Source organism: Zonotrichia leucophrys, chromosome 2 (assembly GCF_028769735.1).
Source record: "Zonotrichia leucophrys gambelii isolate GWCS_2022_RI chromosome 2, RI_Zleu_2.0, whole genome shotgun sequence".
Lineage (NCBI taxonomy): Eukaryota > Metazoa > Chordata > Aves > Passeriformes > Passerellidae > Zonotrichia > Zonotrichia leucophrys.
The window spans coordinates 136941118-136957246 of record NC_088171.1 but is presented as its reverse complement, the minus strand read 5'-3'; the positions used below and the strand labels follow the sequence as shown (position 1 = coordinate 136957246).

The following is a 16129-nucleotide window of genomic DNA, read 5'->3' as shown; positions in this document are numbered from 1 at the left end:
TGTCTGGGACTATCTGTTGAAATTTTCTCCTGGATATTTTAGTGATATATATAGGTATGGCTATATTTTTTTCTTTGATCAAGTAGGACAATTAATTACAGCATTTAAGTGGGTGACGTGATTTATAGAGAATTATGATGGAAGTTAGTGCAATGTAGGGGATGAAAATAGCTATTAAATAAAGAATGAAGCCAACAGCTGTTCAGCCATAAAAACCTATATATTATATATACAGTATAATAGCTGTACTACTTAATTTCTAGTACTATTAAACATGTCAGTGTAGTTTCTCTATCTTCATAATCATGAATGATTTTTACAGGATGTTGTAATTTCATTCTGTTAATAATAAAGATCTGTTTTATATAAGATAACCCCACAAACAATAAATTTTTGTGGATGAATGAATCATACTTTATATGAAGGGTGCATTTATAAATACTTAATGTGAAATTAATAGATGATCAATAAATGTTTTAAGTGAATTACATATAGAATAAGCTGAAGGTGCCTGGAAGCATGTAAGTGGAAGATGTTAGAGATTTTCATATACCAAGGTCATAAGGAAGCCATAGACATACTGGCTGTTATGGCAGCCTTGAAGGGTGACAAAGACATAGTTTATTTACATTTGTAGACTGATGAACCAGAGCAGTCTCCTCCGGTTGTCACACTTCTGCCTACAAACAACGTGACCTGGAATAGATCAGCAATGGTAATGGCGGTCAAGGCAGAGCTGCTCAGGAAATGGAGAATTCCTTGTCATTTGTCCTCTGCTTAACACTGGTGAGTCACATCCCAAGCACTTCTAAAGGCTGGGCCCAGGCTGGAGCAGGGAGTTCTGAACTCTTTGGTGAAGAGCTGGAAGAGGTGGCATGTGAGGACAGGCAGAACAAAGTGGACTTCAGCCAAGGGAATAGCAGGTTCCAGTCAGCTCCAAGAGCAGCCTTACACTGCTTGAAAGGGGCTTTGGAAGAGACAGGGTAGTAAAAGAACAAGAAGCAGTTGCAGGAAAATAGGATTGGAAGGTGATTTACTTTAAAACATTGCTGATTTCACACATGGACTCCCAGACTTCCACAAACAAGCACCAGGGCATATATACCCAGGTTGTCTGTCCAGCAGGCAGGCATCAGGATGCTTGAATACAGGTGTCCTGTTGAAGGACAAGGACTGGCTATTGAGGCCTCATCTTCTCTCCTGGTCTCTTCTTAGGCTGAGAGCTAAAGTTGATTTTTACACATGCCTTTCTCTATCCTTTAGAGCATCTAAGCAATGAGTTTTTCAATCCTATCCCACATCTCGCCTCTATGAGCTGTCAGCATTTACTCACTCTTTTTTGTCTCTTGTGTGAGTGTCCTAAGAAGCTGCTGTGTGTGTGTTAGGATCATAAAGAACTGCTAATCTCTTGATGCCTTCAGTACATTCAGCATATTCAATACATTCATACCCTCTGGGGAATGGGCCACTCCTGCCAGATCAGCAAACTTACTGAGAAGGCTGTTATGTCCCACCTCTGAGGCAGGGTAACTGAGGTTCTTGTTAACAGATTCTTTGGGGTGAATTCGAGTGAAATGATGCTGGATTACCAGCGCCTATATGAGGCAGGTTTATTTTAAAACAATTTGGTTGGAAGAGAAAAGAGATATGTACTAATTTTGGTTTTCTATAATTATATAAAAATACCATGAGGAAAAATATAAGGAAAAGAAAGAAAAAGAAGGAAGGGACAAGAGCAGATAACAGAGAGGGAAAATATCATTACCTGTGGATCCAGCAACAAGACTTAACAGTTGCAATTTCAGTGTCCGTGGTCAGAGTGAGACTTCCAGTCTTGATCTGTTGGGAGTGGGGGAACATGCAATAAAGAGTTTGATGGATTACCTATGTTCATATATATATAATTCCCATGTATATATTCCCCATATTTGTGGGAGTGATCCAATACCTCCCTTGGGGGAGTATTGCTGCTTCTTATCAGCATTTTCCCTCAGCTGGCACAAACCCACTTTGGGAAACAACTGGTCACAGGCTCAGCCAGCCCATCCAATCAAAGTTTGGTCCATCACAGAGGCACTCTTTATTCAAGTAATCAATAAGTTAAACCGTACTGGGCCCAGTACTGAACTTTAGGGAGCACCAGTACTGATAGGGCTCCAACTACAGCATGTGCCACTGACTGTGACCCTCTGGGATCTGCTGTTCAGCCAGTTCTCAATCCACCTCACTGTCCACTCATCCAGTACACACTTCCTGAGTTTGCCTGTTGGGACATTGTGAGTGACAGTATAGAAAGCCTTGTTGAAGTCAGGGGAGACAATAACCACTGCTATCCCCTCATCTCTCCATGTAATTGTTTCATTGTAGAAGGTAAATAATTTCAGTTGTTTTATTAAAGGTAAATCATGTTTGAGCAACCTGAGCACCTTCTTGTCATCCATGTGGGTAGCAATGGTCTCCAGAATCAGGCGCTACATTCCTGTTCCTAGGTCATCCCTATTGCTCTTCTCTCGTGTTACCGGGCTTGCAAGGGTTCCTCAGGGGTGAAGAGAGAGATGAGAATCTTGACTCCATGATCAGAAGGCTGGATTTATTAATTTATGATATATAATACATTAAAACTATACTAAAAGGAATAGAGAGGAAAGTTCAGAAGCTGCTATGCTAAGAATAGAATCAACAAAGGAGCTCTCTCTGATTCTCTCAGAGAGAGCTTGGTCTTTTGATTGGCCCTTAATTGTAAACATGGAACATGGGCCAATCACAGGTGCACCTGTTGCATTCCACAGCAGCAGATAACCATTGTTTACATTCTTCTTCTGTGGCCTCAGCTTCCCAGAAGGGGGAAAAATCCACAAAAGATGTCTGTGACACTCTCGCCTTTGATACTTCCTGCTGCTGCTTCCACAGCCTGAGATCTGTCCTTGCCTTGAGCAGCATGGTTAGATTTGGTGATCTGGTTGCATCTGATGATCTGCAGTAACTTCTGCAGCTATTATTATTATTATTATTATTATCTTTCCTGTAATTATATGACATAGTCACAGGAATTGTCTTTGTGGAAAAAAAAAAAGACTTTGGGATATCTGTCTTCTAGAAAACAGTTATGCTCAGTACTGAGCACCAGGAATGCTGGCCTCTTGGGAGTCTGTTATGTGAGTGATGAAGCGAGAAAAATTGCAAGGAGTGGAAAAGACATCTGGTTTTACCAGGAAGAAAACAAAATTTGATTGAAAAGTACACAGACAAAAAAAAGAATAGGTTAAAGAGTAGGAAAACATTCATAGCTAGAAGCATGTATTTATATTAATTAAAAGAAGATATAGCAAGGACAGTGTCTTGTCTGTCTGAGAATTTTTCTATAAAAAGTAAAAAGCAACTGAAGTATCTATATAGTAATTTTAAGGGGTTTGCACTAAAGCAAGAAGAACAATCAATGCAGAATATGAAATGAGATGCTACAAAAAGAACAGGAAAGTAGTGAATAGAAACCATCTTTGTAAAGCATAAAATGTTCAGAAATAAATAATTTGAAATCACATTTTCAGAAGAAATGTTAAAGGCAGTTTGGAGTGGAACAGACAGCTAAATCCTTAAGTCCATAAGTGGGTACTCCCTATAAGAGGGACTTCAAAAAGAAAAAAAATAGTTTTGCTAATTTACTAATTTAGTGTCCCTTTTGATGACTGATTCCTAAAAAGAGCAAGAAAATTTCCTGAAGGGAGAGGATGAAATTTGCCAGAGATTTGCCCTCAAATTTCGATTTAGTGTCTGTCATTCTGGTATAGACTGGAGAACAAATGTTAAAATCTAGATACTTCTGAGCCTGGTATTATAAAGAACATGCATCAAACATTTAGAGAACCCATCAGAAATGGTACTATATAAGACTGACTTTGTGTTGTGATGTTATTGAAAAGGGGGGTCATTGAAAATACTTTGAAATGAGTGATCAGAAATTAGTTCAGCTACAGTTAAGTTGAAGTGTAAACCAAAGCAGCTTCTGCAGAAGGTCAGTTGATGTGGTATCATACATGTGGTATGTTCATGAAAACAGAAAATGCAATCATCAACTGAATCAGAGTATCTCAGCATCTAAGTGAAGTGTCATTAATGTCTGAAATGTTGTGGTTATGCCTTCATATGAAAGTAAATGTCTCATAAGGCTAAAATGTATCGCCTCTTCCCCAGTGCCACACCTAAAAGAGAAGTCCAGGATCCATCCCAAAGCATCTCCTGGAAGTGCCCATGACCGGCTCTGTCCCTTGAACCATGCAATGTCTAGAGGAAAACTGGATGGCGTGGGCTGAAGTTGTGCCAGGAACAGGTTTGCAGTTCAGCCTGGGTGCTGGGAGTACTGAGAGAGTCAGGAGAACAGAGAACCCATCCATGTCAAGAGAGTAAAAAGGATTGTTGTATTTAAGTTCATGAAACAAAAGCAGAGAGGTGTACAATGCAGTTTGCTTTTTGCAAGAGAAGTAAATGCCAGTGAAAGTGAAAATTCACTTCAGCCAACTAGCAGCAATGACACAAGGACAAACATGGAAAAATTTTTCACAAGAAAACTGTGAAATTAAAATTTCCAAAGGTGAGAAAACTGTGATTCTAGGATAGAAATGTGAGTAAAAAAAACTCTGGAACTGTTTTTCATACAAAAATTGGTTAGTTTGTAAAGGAGGTAATATAACATGATTGGCAGATTGTTTCCTATTTCACAATCCTAAAAGCAGTGATTTTATTTCCTAAATCTTTACAGATAATTCAGGAAGAGCATTCAAATTTCAAATACAAATATCTGAAAAGTTCATAAGCTGTTTTGGTATCATTTCAGTACAAAAAAACCCCCACATTAGTAATATTTCTGTATTGTAATTTTTTCTACTGTGATGGAGATTATTATATTTGTTCCTAAATTGTACTCTGGTAGGCCTAGTTCTGAACTGCTTTCTCAATCACTGCTCCCTGTGAGAATCTTGTCAGCAAAGGAGCAAAGCAATCAAGCTGTGATGGAAAACTGAGAGGTTGGGTCTGAGTGGTGGTTAAGCAAGGAGTACTGAAGACAAGTGATGCAAGAGGCAAACACACACCATTAGCCAAGTGCAGCCCCAGGGTGCCAGGAGACAGGAAGGTTTTTTATGGCTCCAGCTACTATCCCAAAAGATCAATGGAAAAAGTCTTATTTATATCTTCGGGATTTCAAGTGTCTGGTAAAATTTATCTACTGTAAGTTGTTCTAGACTAAGTTTGTAAACTTGGCCTTCTAGCCCTTATTTAAAGGGACCAGATTGAGAAGGAGATGAGAATGCAGCCTGCTTCTAGTCTGTAATAGGCTGCCAAATTTAGCCACTAGCAAAAGCTTGCAGTGGAACCTTCAATACAATTAGAAGGGAATATTTATAAAATTAATTAAAGAAAACATGAAGCATCTTATGCAAGGGCTGACCCAGGGCATTCATGATTAGACTTGGATCAAGGGCTAAGGTATGTAAAAAGCTTGTTTATGTATATAATATCCACTCTTTTAGATAGATTTTTCTGCAGCATATCATTACACAAAACCAGTATTCCTGTGTTAGGAAAACAAGGGAACATTTTCTCCTGTATGGAGGTTGGTCTACAAACTGTCTGCCCGACAATTCAGTGCTTCCAGCATCTTCTATTGACAACTATTACTAGTCAGAGTTTTATTCTATGATACTCTGATAGCAAATTTTACTACAGAAAACAAATTTTAATATAGAATATATATTGTCTAGTAGAACTAGCAGCAACATGAAAGCAATAGGAGAAAGTAAAATATGATGTACAGCAATAGAAAATGCAGTAAAATAAATTGGCACTACCATACTGGTCTCCCTTCCTTGTAGGTCTGCAAACTCATCTGTTGCATTGCAAAACATTTTTCAAGCTTGCTTTCTTTTTGAGGTGATGCAAAACATAAAGGAGTTCCTGACTCTGGTGATCCTGAAAGTATTTTAGAATCAGTTATAATTTGATGGAGGAGCTTTCATGCTCACTGTAATAGTTATACGGAAAAAACGACAAGCAGTAGTTTCAAATTCAAATACTGCAACTCCAAATTTCATCTTACAGTTAGGAGAGGAAAACAGCATTTTCAATTTCTACCTCTTGTTCTTCCTTTCCCTAAAGTGCCTTTCCTGTCACTACTAGAAATAATGTTATGCGCCTGATGTTGAGATAAATTGGGGTTAATTAGATCTAAATATGTACATGTATAGATGGTTTATATATAGATGTATATGTATACTTGCAAAAGCTCAGGTCAGTGAAAATGCTTACATATGGTCCTATGATGATTATGTTTAATAAGCAGGAAGCCACATTAAAAATGCACATGCAGAAATACTTAAATCTCATTTCCTATCCTCTGTCACTACATATTCCCTGTACCCTCACCTGGGAGCCTCTCTCACTGCCCCTAGCACTTCCCCTTTTCTCAAAATGTTTCTTCCTCATTTCCTAAAAGCCATTTTTTTGACCCAAGTGTCCTCAGTTTTCTCCCTTGGGCAGGGCAAGAGGAAACAGGTACTGTGGCTGATTCTGAGCTGCCAGGATGATGGTTCCTTGGAAGTATTGGGATACTATTCCATGGATCATACTGTAGGTATTTTAGAATCCATTTTCATTTGCTGGAAGAGTTTTCATGCTTCCCCATAATAGTTATATCTAAAAAAAAGCTGCATGCAGTAATTTCAAATCTAAATATTGCTGCTGAGGGGCTGCCAAACACAAGAGGTAACTTGAACTCACTTGTCTTCTCCACTGGCCATGCCATATTTAATCCTTCTTTCCTTTTGCATTTATGGCTTTTCCAAAATCTTCCAGGAACTTCCAGCTGCAGAGACTTCAATCCCATTTACCTTTCTTTTTTTTTCAACTGGCCATCTGCTTCAAAACTTATTAGGGAAGGATTGACAGAGAACTTAATTAAATAATCCTCATTTCCTTTCAAATCCAGGCTATCAGCTTGCTCTGCTGTAGGCAGCATTTCACAGAGAAAGCCAAACACAGATCAGTAGGATCATGCTTATATTGTGCCAGACTCCAAATTCCTGCTTCAAGTCATTGGAAAACTAAAGCTGCTAAACACATCCACATGGCTTAACGTGATAAATCAGTATTTTTCCTATCTTGTGATTCCCTCTATTGCAAGAAAGAGATAAATTGACTTTGCTTGAAATCACCTGCCTATGTACCTATGCCTGTTCTAGTTTCAGTCTAGAAACTCCTGCTTATCTCTAACCACTATATATCAAGAGCTCTTTTTCCAGTTAGTAGCTATATCTATTAGTGTGAACATTTAACAAGCTAACTGGAGCACAACAATCCCACTTTTTTTCTTGCCATTATTACTGTAATGTTTTGAGAATGAAAGCCAAACATATACACACCCCCTCACATCCTATTCTGAGGTCTCTACATATAACCAGAATAAGATTTTGCACAAACCTTGTAATATCTTCCAGCACAGCAGAGAAGTTCACCAAATCAGCACATTATTTTTGATAAAAATTAAGTTTTTCTTATATAGGAACAAACCAGTACGTATTGTGATAATATTCCTTTGGAGGTAAAATTGATGTCACAAAAACCCACCTGAGTTTTGATTCAAAATCTAAATATTCCTAGAGATGTCATAACTAATATGTACAAATCCCAGAGCTCTGAACTTTCCAGTAAACTTTCAGTATATAATATCCTCAGTTTCCAGCAGTTAAACACCACATGTTGCTATAGATTTGGTTTTAATGTTCTTTCTAAGTAAGGTAAGTTTAGCTTAGCACAGAAAAAAAAAAAAAAAAAATCAGACTGTAGGAAAGCACTTGCAAATCAGTGGTGATGGGAAAATGTCCAGAATGACCCAGATAGAGATCTGAAGTCAATTTCTATGAGATCTAATTATAGTAATATTAATAGTAATTATAGTAATATTATTTAGAAGCACAGAAAACTCCACCATGTGTGGGGAGGGAGAAAAATAGCTGTTAGTTCTATTCCCTTGCATTAATTGCACTACTTCATATTCATAATTTATCTTTATGTATATTTTGTTTATGTTTTCCTCAAATACCATTGGGATGCTGTTGTTTTCTTAGTAATGAAAGAAAATGAATGAACAGGTATATGGCATTAAGCATCTCCTGCATGACTGAATGGACAGTTTGGTGAGGAGAAGGAGGAGCTGGATGTCTGGTTGTAACTAATGAGGTTTGTAGAGTGAAGCTGAAGGAGTGGACTAAACTGGCCTTGGCTCTTTGCATACTGGAGCCCAGCCTAGGTTAGCAGCACCATTGACTTTACTTTCATGATCCAACAGGACTGAGGTAACAGCAGTTATATCAGTAAACACAAAAATAACCAAGCAGCTGCACTTCAGAGTAGGGCTTGGACCTGGGAAGACTGGAGAAAAAATAAATTTTTTGTATTCAGCTGAGAGTGGTATTACAGCTGAGCAGAGTGTGTGGGGTGGACAAGAATGCTAAACCATAGCAACTGGACTTCATGGGTTAGCCAGACTCCTGCTGTGCTGGTTTGGATACTCATTGGGACTCTTGACTTCGATGCTTTGGAACAGAAACACTTCAGTGGCTTTGCTCTGACACAAGCTCTGTGCATATCTTCATGCACCACACTAGTGTGAGCAGAATTATCAGGGAGTATGGTGCATAGACCTCAATGTCAGAAAACAAAGCTAAATGGCTTTGTACTGAAATTAATTAATAAACATAGCAGGTGACCTCTTGGATCCAATACTTCATGCTGACTGATGTTTTTAAGTTAAAAATAAGCAGAAACATGGTCATTAATGGTAGGTTTTCTCCTTGGGCATAAAGAGATGACTTAGCAGAATCCGTTTGAACAGCTGAAATCCTATTGTACTATGGTTTTTAAAACAGTTTACTGCTTCCATAAAATCAACATCTGGTTTCCTCAGCTATATAAAAGGTCTCTAAGAGCTACCATTTCAGGCAATTATGAACTTGCCTTATACTTACTTAGGTTTTGTTTAATTTAAGTCAAGCTATGACAATATATTTAGTGCTGTACATTACATGTGAAATCCAGTTTAGTGGAGTTTAGGCTGGGATTCATCACACGTGCCAACCCTTTGTCCAGGTTGCCTGAAATGGAACAGGGTGACACTGGTTTGGCTGTGGTCTCCCAGCAGGTGTTTGGTGGCCTGGATAGAATTTGAGTGTTTTTCTCACATTCTTTTGTGCAGTGTTGTGGTAGGGCTCACTCTCAGGATGTGCCTGTTATTCTTCAGTCTTTATAGAAAGTCCCTCTGGGAAATGACTTCTCCCATAGGTACCTTGGATGTTGACCTAAATAAAGATGGAGTGAATCTGAGCGTTACAGCAGCCCTGGTGCAAGGTTACATTTGTGGTGAGCTTTATCTCCCCCATGTTCTGGCATGCAGAGGCTGAGCTTGTCTCACCTAGCTGTCTCCACATTTGGTGAGCTGACACAGGTCCATCCAGAAGGCAGTTCCTCTTACTGGTGCTGGACAGCTGGTTTGGACAAGATGGCCAACTTTTAGATTACAAAGTGTGAAGATAAAGGCACCATGGATGACCACATAAAGGTTCATTTAGAAATTTTAGAGAGATATTACCACTGATAGTGCTGGGTGCAGATGTACATCTTGGGAAGAGATCGATCTGTATGACAGGAATGAAAATGTAGGTGAGGATGATATTTCAGTCTAGAAAATGACTGTTATCATAGCAGCTGTATTTTCCTCAAGTAGATCTTGATTTGAACATCTATCAGAAAAGACATATGAGTACAGAAGTGAACTTCCATATTTTTGGGCCCTTTAGCCTATTTTTAGTGTCTCTTTATGGAAAAAGTGTATGTCTCTACAGTTTACTTCCCATGGCATTTTTGGATCTTGTTTTTTCCCCTCATTTTCCCAAAAGAGTGTAACACATCTTTTAAGACGATAATTGAATATCAACTAATATCTGACCTCAGCCCAGATGATTCCTTAAGCTGTGCTGAAGTAGTATGCCACATCACATCCCTGGCATATTACATTGCTAACACACCTTTCCCCACCCAGCAGAAACAAAGAACTGAGAAGGTCTGAAATATACAGGATTTAATGGTAAAAAATATGCAGCAGAATCCTTTTACAGAAAATAGCAGGTTTTTAAAGGTGACTGGCAAAGAATCTCTAAATGTTGTTCGCAATCTTACCGTTATTGTTTGTGCTCCTTTACAGTGTGCAAAGAAAGCTTGAAATGTGTTATTTTTTCTCCAAGTTAGCAACAATTTCAAAAAAGGAAGTGTCTTTTCAAACAGTAAATTTCATGTTTGCTAGGTAACAGCTGTGAGAAACACGTGCCTGGCCCTGAGCCCCTCTGTGCCAGCAGTTTGTGCTTGCAGCTCACTCATCAGTTTAACCACAGCCACTGGAGTGTCAGTGAGTGTTTGCTCAGGGGGAGGGAGCCCTTGTCATTGTATTTGCTGTTATTTTGCAACATTAATAGGAATGAAGAGAAATAATGCTTTCACTAAGCATCTAACTGTTTTTCATAGAGCTTAGATTTAGGAAACAAGTTCTTATCTAAGATTATACTTGCATATCCTTTTAGAAATGAGGAGAAAACTGTGAAGTTTGGGGCTGAAGGGAGGCACAAAGTCAGCTCCATGAGCCTTTTTTTGGGCAAAGAGAAGAGATGATAATGGGAGAGCAGAAGCAGAGCAACAGCTGAGCATCCTGGGCTGTGTGCTGAAGGCTGCATGTGTGCAGTGCCTGCATCAGCTGCTCCCTGGGAACTGTGGGCCACTGCTACAGCTTTTTGACAGGACCTTTGCTAGTGAAAGGTCCTGTAAAATAAATAAATAAATTGAAATAAACTCCTATCAGAGAGGTTTACCATGCTTTCTTCAGTAGTGCTACTCCAAGTCACAAGTGAAATAACCTTAAGAATTACTTCCAAATTAACTTCTCTATCACCTCCTAATTCATTGCAAAATCTTCACAGAAGATGTTTTTTCTTCAGACAGCTATAACATTTGGATATTATTATTGGAGGTTTTTTCTGGGTGGGTGTTTTTTTTTTTGGATTACTGTGTAATCTTCTGATCCAATAAGCAACAAATATCACAAAAGCTGAAAACATATGGTCTTTCTGCTCCCTGGGGCAACTATCCAAAATGATTTTGCCTCTGGAGATAGGAAAGACAAGAAATATGTAACAGATACACTGATTTATTTTTTTTCCCTATACTCAAGCTAATGTCTGATAACTCAAACACAGAGGCTGGAGACTTAGGACTCTATTATGTCAGTTTTAGACCAGAATAAATGTGGGTAAAGAAGAAGTCTCAGTATACACTACATATGCCAGACTGATGCCAGGGGTATCTGAACTGTTTTAGCCATTCCTGATGAAAGAAATTCAGAGAATCCATGTAGAGTTGAAATAAATGGCAGCTATTTAATTGAAGATTAGGATAATGTTTGGGATTAATGTCAGAGCTTATGCTTTAAATCCTTGCATAGTAGGACAAAGTTGGTTTTAAAACTTCTTTGGTCAGTGAGGGGCTATACAGCACGACAGATCTTCAACTCACACTGTCCTTACTTGCCAACTCCCCCTGCTGCTGACAGCTTGGCAAACCTCACGCATCTCCTGTCAGACTGCTCTGTGCACACCACACACTCCTGCTTTGCCCATTGCACTCCTCCAGTTTTGCCCTGTCCCTTCATTGGAATAAATGACCTTGCTCCCAGCTCTGCAATGCCAATAACCCAGTGCAGCCATTCTCCAGAATGAACCTCAGCTCCCTGAACCCCCAGATGCCAAGGCTGGTGAGTACAGAGTGTTTCTGTGTGGTGTCTGTGACCAGCCAGGGGTGGAGGGAAAAGCCCACACCACTGGTCAGCAGGGTCAGCTGCAGAACCCTGAGGGTGAGCTCTGTGGAGAACCACTGTGAACTGGCTCTGCAGAAAATGTTTGTCTGGTGTTTGCTGTCCTCCCACTGGAGGGCTCTGTCAGCATAACAGAACTGGCACAGTGGTTTGATTGTGATGGGCAACAAAACCAAATACAGAGGGACACAAAACCAAATACAGAGGGACACAAAACCAAATACAGAGTTTATCCACTAAGCAACAGCATCAGGATCCTTGGATGGCAGTGCCCGTGTGATATCCACACTCCTGGTCCTCCGCCCATCTCTCTTTGCAGTGTCCTTGAGGCATGTGAGGAGTGTTTTAGCTCCTGTCACTCTGTGCCACTCAAGCTATGCTCTCTTTCCCCTCTCTCCTCAGAGAGGCTCTGGGGAGGATTGCACTGAGGCCACATCTCCAGTACTCAGGTGGGGGTGTGGAGGGGACCTCCAGTGCCACCTTTCAGACTGAAACCTCCCTGGGACAGCTCCTAAACCCAGCCAGGTCAGGTCAGGCTGAAGAAAGGGTTAGTAATAGGAAAGAAATTATATGCACAAAGTAAAAATTTGTAGGTTCTACAAAGATTATTATGTTAAAAATGGGTATATCCTAATTTTTAAGGTGTATAATTAGACTTAAGTAGAGTTCTAGCAGTTTTAAAATAAATGAAATGTAAATCTCAGAATCCTGAGTTCCATTTGTTCTCCGTAGGTTTAATTCTCATTTGCATGATCATGTACAGAGTTTTGTCACTTAGCTGGTACCTAAAGGTGCCATCATAAGGAAGTTGAGCAAAATCCTATGATGATTTGTAGAACAAATAAAATGAAAAGTTATTACCATGTGCCACCAGTACAGTTGCCCCAGTAACATCATGTGTGAGAAAACCTTGCAGCTTTGTACCTGTGTGGTTCTTGGCTCCTGGAGATCCACCATCAGTCACCATTGGTCAAATGCTGTGTTGGCTTTTCCATGCAGCAATGAACTCACAAGGACTTGCAATTGGACCACAGCTGGTTTTTTACTAGCCAGCCATTATTGATGAATTTCAGTCATTAAAATCCAACCTGGATTTGTCCTGGGTTTGTGGTGCCCAGGGTATTTTTCAGCTGAGATTACTGGTTTTTGAGTCATGGGGAAAACTGCAGGTTTGTGAGCAGTATGCAGTGCATGCTCTCTCTAAATTTCTGATGGATCTCAGGATGCCATGCCTTTTCATCAATCATGCATGCTTTTGGCTTTCAAGCATTTTGTGGCAAATCTCATCTGACAGATGTTGTCATTCTCTTATACTTCCTTTGCACTTCTCAGAGTGAGGATTTGAAAAGGAAAGTAGAAGTTCTATCAACATCTATATAAGAGGCAAGAATAGGGAAATTATATCTCTCCGTATTTCCCTCTAGGACAGAATGGTGCAATTGAGAGAAACTGCACTTTTTCTGGAAACAGATTCTGAACAGATTCAGGGTTCTTCTGACTAGAAGTTTTGCAAAAGTTTTTGCCTCTTAATAGATATAAGTTGATCTGAGTTGTGAGAAATTCACACACTGTAATCATCGGATGCATTAATGTATAGATTTGTATAGAGCCTCTGAAATTTTTGTCAACCAGCTTCCTAACAAGGCTAGGCTGCTTCTCTACTTAAACCATAATGACTATTTAATTTTCGCAAAACAAACAAAAAACAAAAAAACCCAAAAAACCAACAACCTGAAAGCCTCCTCCTGTCATGCTGTTTCAAAATAGAAAGCTTTCTATTTTGATATTCTATTGCTGATTTTGTATTTCTAAAAAATAATAATTTTCAAAGCAGATAAAATTCAATCTTTTAGTTTGAGTGATTGCTTCTTAAAAATGTATTCTCTAACGTCTTTAGCAAGATCAGCCTGCAAGCGGATAGGTAGAAGAGGCAAGTCACTGCCCTGTTGAATGAACTTAATTATGCTATAGCATACTCAAGCAGGTGGACTTTTTTAAGAAGCATTTTTCATTCTCATGTGATTTATTATTTGGTACTCTTCAACCCAAACAAAAGAGAACAATATATTTAGAAAGCTCATTTTATAATTTCTTTGTCTCGTCCTGTGGCAGGGGAGTAGGATGTAGTTTGCAAGGATATGTTTCCGGTTGGTAATGGGGGGTGTGCTCTCACATTTTCTCTGCTGGATACATAAATTCACTTTTATATTTCAGATAAAGACATGAGAGCCTTAGTCAGTGGCTTGCTGTGGGTCAGGTTCTGTGCTCACCTGGAGTAAAGCTGTCAGCCCTGCTTACACTCCCTGCAAACCATGGAGGTGTAGCCAACAGCAGCCACTGGCACTGCAGTGGTGGATGTTTGAGGCAAACTCACTGTGATACCTTAAGTTTTTTAGCCTTTACATTTTCCAGTTTCTGTACTGCATTAGTGTACAACTCTGAACTCTAGATCGAATGCTAGTTAGCTTTCTTGACATTTAGATTAGACTAAGCAATCCTTCTGGGCCTGGGAACCAAGGTCACACCATTGGCCTCAGGCCCCAGGAAGTTTAAACAAAAGTGAATTGGGGGGAAGCAAACCAGGGAAATAGGACTTCATTACCTAAAGCTATAATTAATTGGACAATTAACCTCTGATATGCAAATAGACAAGACTTACATCTGTCTGAAAACTTGTGACTATTGCCCATCTTGGGTGTAGCCTCTGCAAGGCTTTGCGCTGCCCAAGGTGTCCCTTTGAAGGCCTTTTAATAAATACCTTCTTTATGCTTTTAACTTTGGCTAGCCTCTGTTCCAGGCAGCCTCTCCAAGGCATCAGCCGCATCTGTCAGGGGCCTGCAGTCTCCATGGCAGTACAGGCACAGTACATTACATCATTATCACCTTGCCATGGAACCAGGGCATAATATAGTTGGTGCCAATGTGCAAGTAGAGCTTGTCTCATCAGCAGCCCTTCTGAGAAACATCGACTGCTTGGTAAGCCACAAGTAGCTTGGAAATTGGGAGTTAGGCTTCTTTGTCATGATCATTTAATAACTGAAAACCACAAAAGATCTGTGCTAACTTCCTAAACTAATAATCTAGGCACAATTTCTCCATTCAACCCATACCAGGTGAATCAAACTTCTAGTTACTGAGCAAAACCAGTCTGCATGGATACTGGGCTGCTATGGTCCCAGTAGTTCTGTACCCTCCTCAGAAAAAGAAAGCCTGAAAAGGAGGGTTCCCATAGAGTTTTATTCTGCAATTCCCAGGGCTATAAATCTATTCAACCCTAATCATTCTCCAAAATGTTTTCACCCCAGTGCTAATGGCTAGATTGCCCCATAACTGAGGCAGATTTTATGATATTTTGTCTAGTTCAATTGTGCTTTTAGTGGCTGGAAGGGTTCCATATAAATTAATCTCTTGTCTCTCCTTCAGAAAACAAGGTCAACCATAGCATCAGTTTAATATATGGGGCTACAGGACTGCATCTATCGAGATTTCTGGATCTTGCAGTTGTAAGTGACAATTTCAAAGTGTGCAATCCTTTACTAGTATTAAAGAGCAAAATCTTCTTTAAGACAATTAATACCACTTTGATTTTCCCACTTCTTCTATTTACTCTCAATTAAATCCAAACTCATCTTGCTTTTTTTACCTCAGAGGGTAAGATTTTTTTGGTGTTTCCTCTGTACTTCTTGTTTGACACAGTCCAATCAATACCCTTTGTTCTTTCATTCCTCAACAGTTCCTCTTCTGCCCTGCCTCCCTTCTCCAGCTTTTTTCAGTCAGCTTGGAAATGTTGCCACCTTACTGCAAAAGTTCCATACCTTCTTGGTGATCTCTCATGGGCACCTCCTCACAGAACTGACTCCTTCTTCACAGCACAATCAACAAACTCCAACTCTCTGCCCACCCAGCTAACCCACTCTTTTTTAGCATTCATCCTCATTGGACACAGCTGTGTGATCCTAATCTTTGGTGATTAGTACAGCTGCAACTCCTCAGGGGTGAGATTACCTTCTGCACTATCTTTATTTTCTTTATTTTCTTGCATCCTATCCCCCCACATGGAACCATGGTTGCACTTCCCCACTGAGCTTTTCTCACGCCCAATTAGACTTACAAATATTCATTCCCATCTTGTATTTGTCAGACTTTCTGTTTTGCTGAAACTAGTAAGATTACTGAAACTAGTAATCTAGTTTCAGTATCTGTGGACACCCCCTTCCACCACCT

At 39.6% G+C, this 16129-nt stretch overlaps 1 long non-coding RNA gene across 1 annotated transcript; it reads right to left on the bottom strand.

Moving 5' to 3' along the window:
* Positions 1 to 8483: 8483 nt before the first annotated feature.
* Positions 8484 to 15800, bottom strand: LOC135443384 (uncharacterized). The gene is made up of 4 exons (XR_010438988.1): positions 15721 to 15800; positions 9638 to 9683; positions 9461 to 9533; positions 8484 to 9347 (listed from the first exon to the last, which is right to left on the bottom strand). It is a non-coding gene; the product is annotated as an uncharacterized LOC135443384 (long non-coding RNA).
* Between the last annotated feature and the right edge of the window lie 329 nt (positions 15801 to 16129).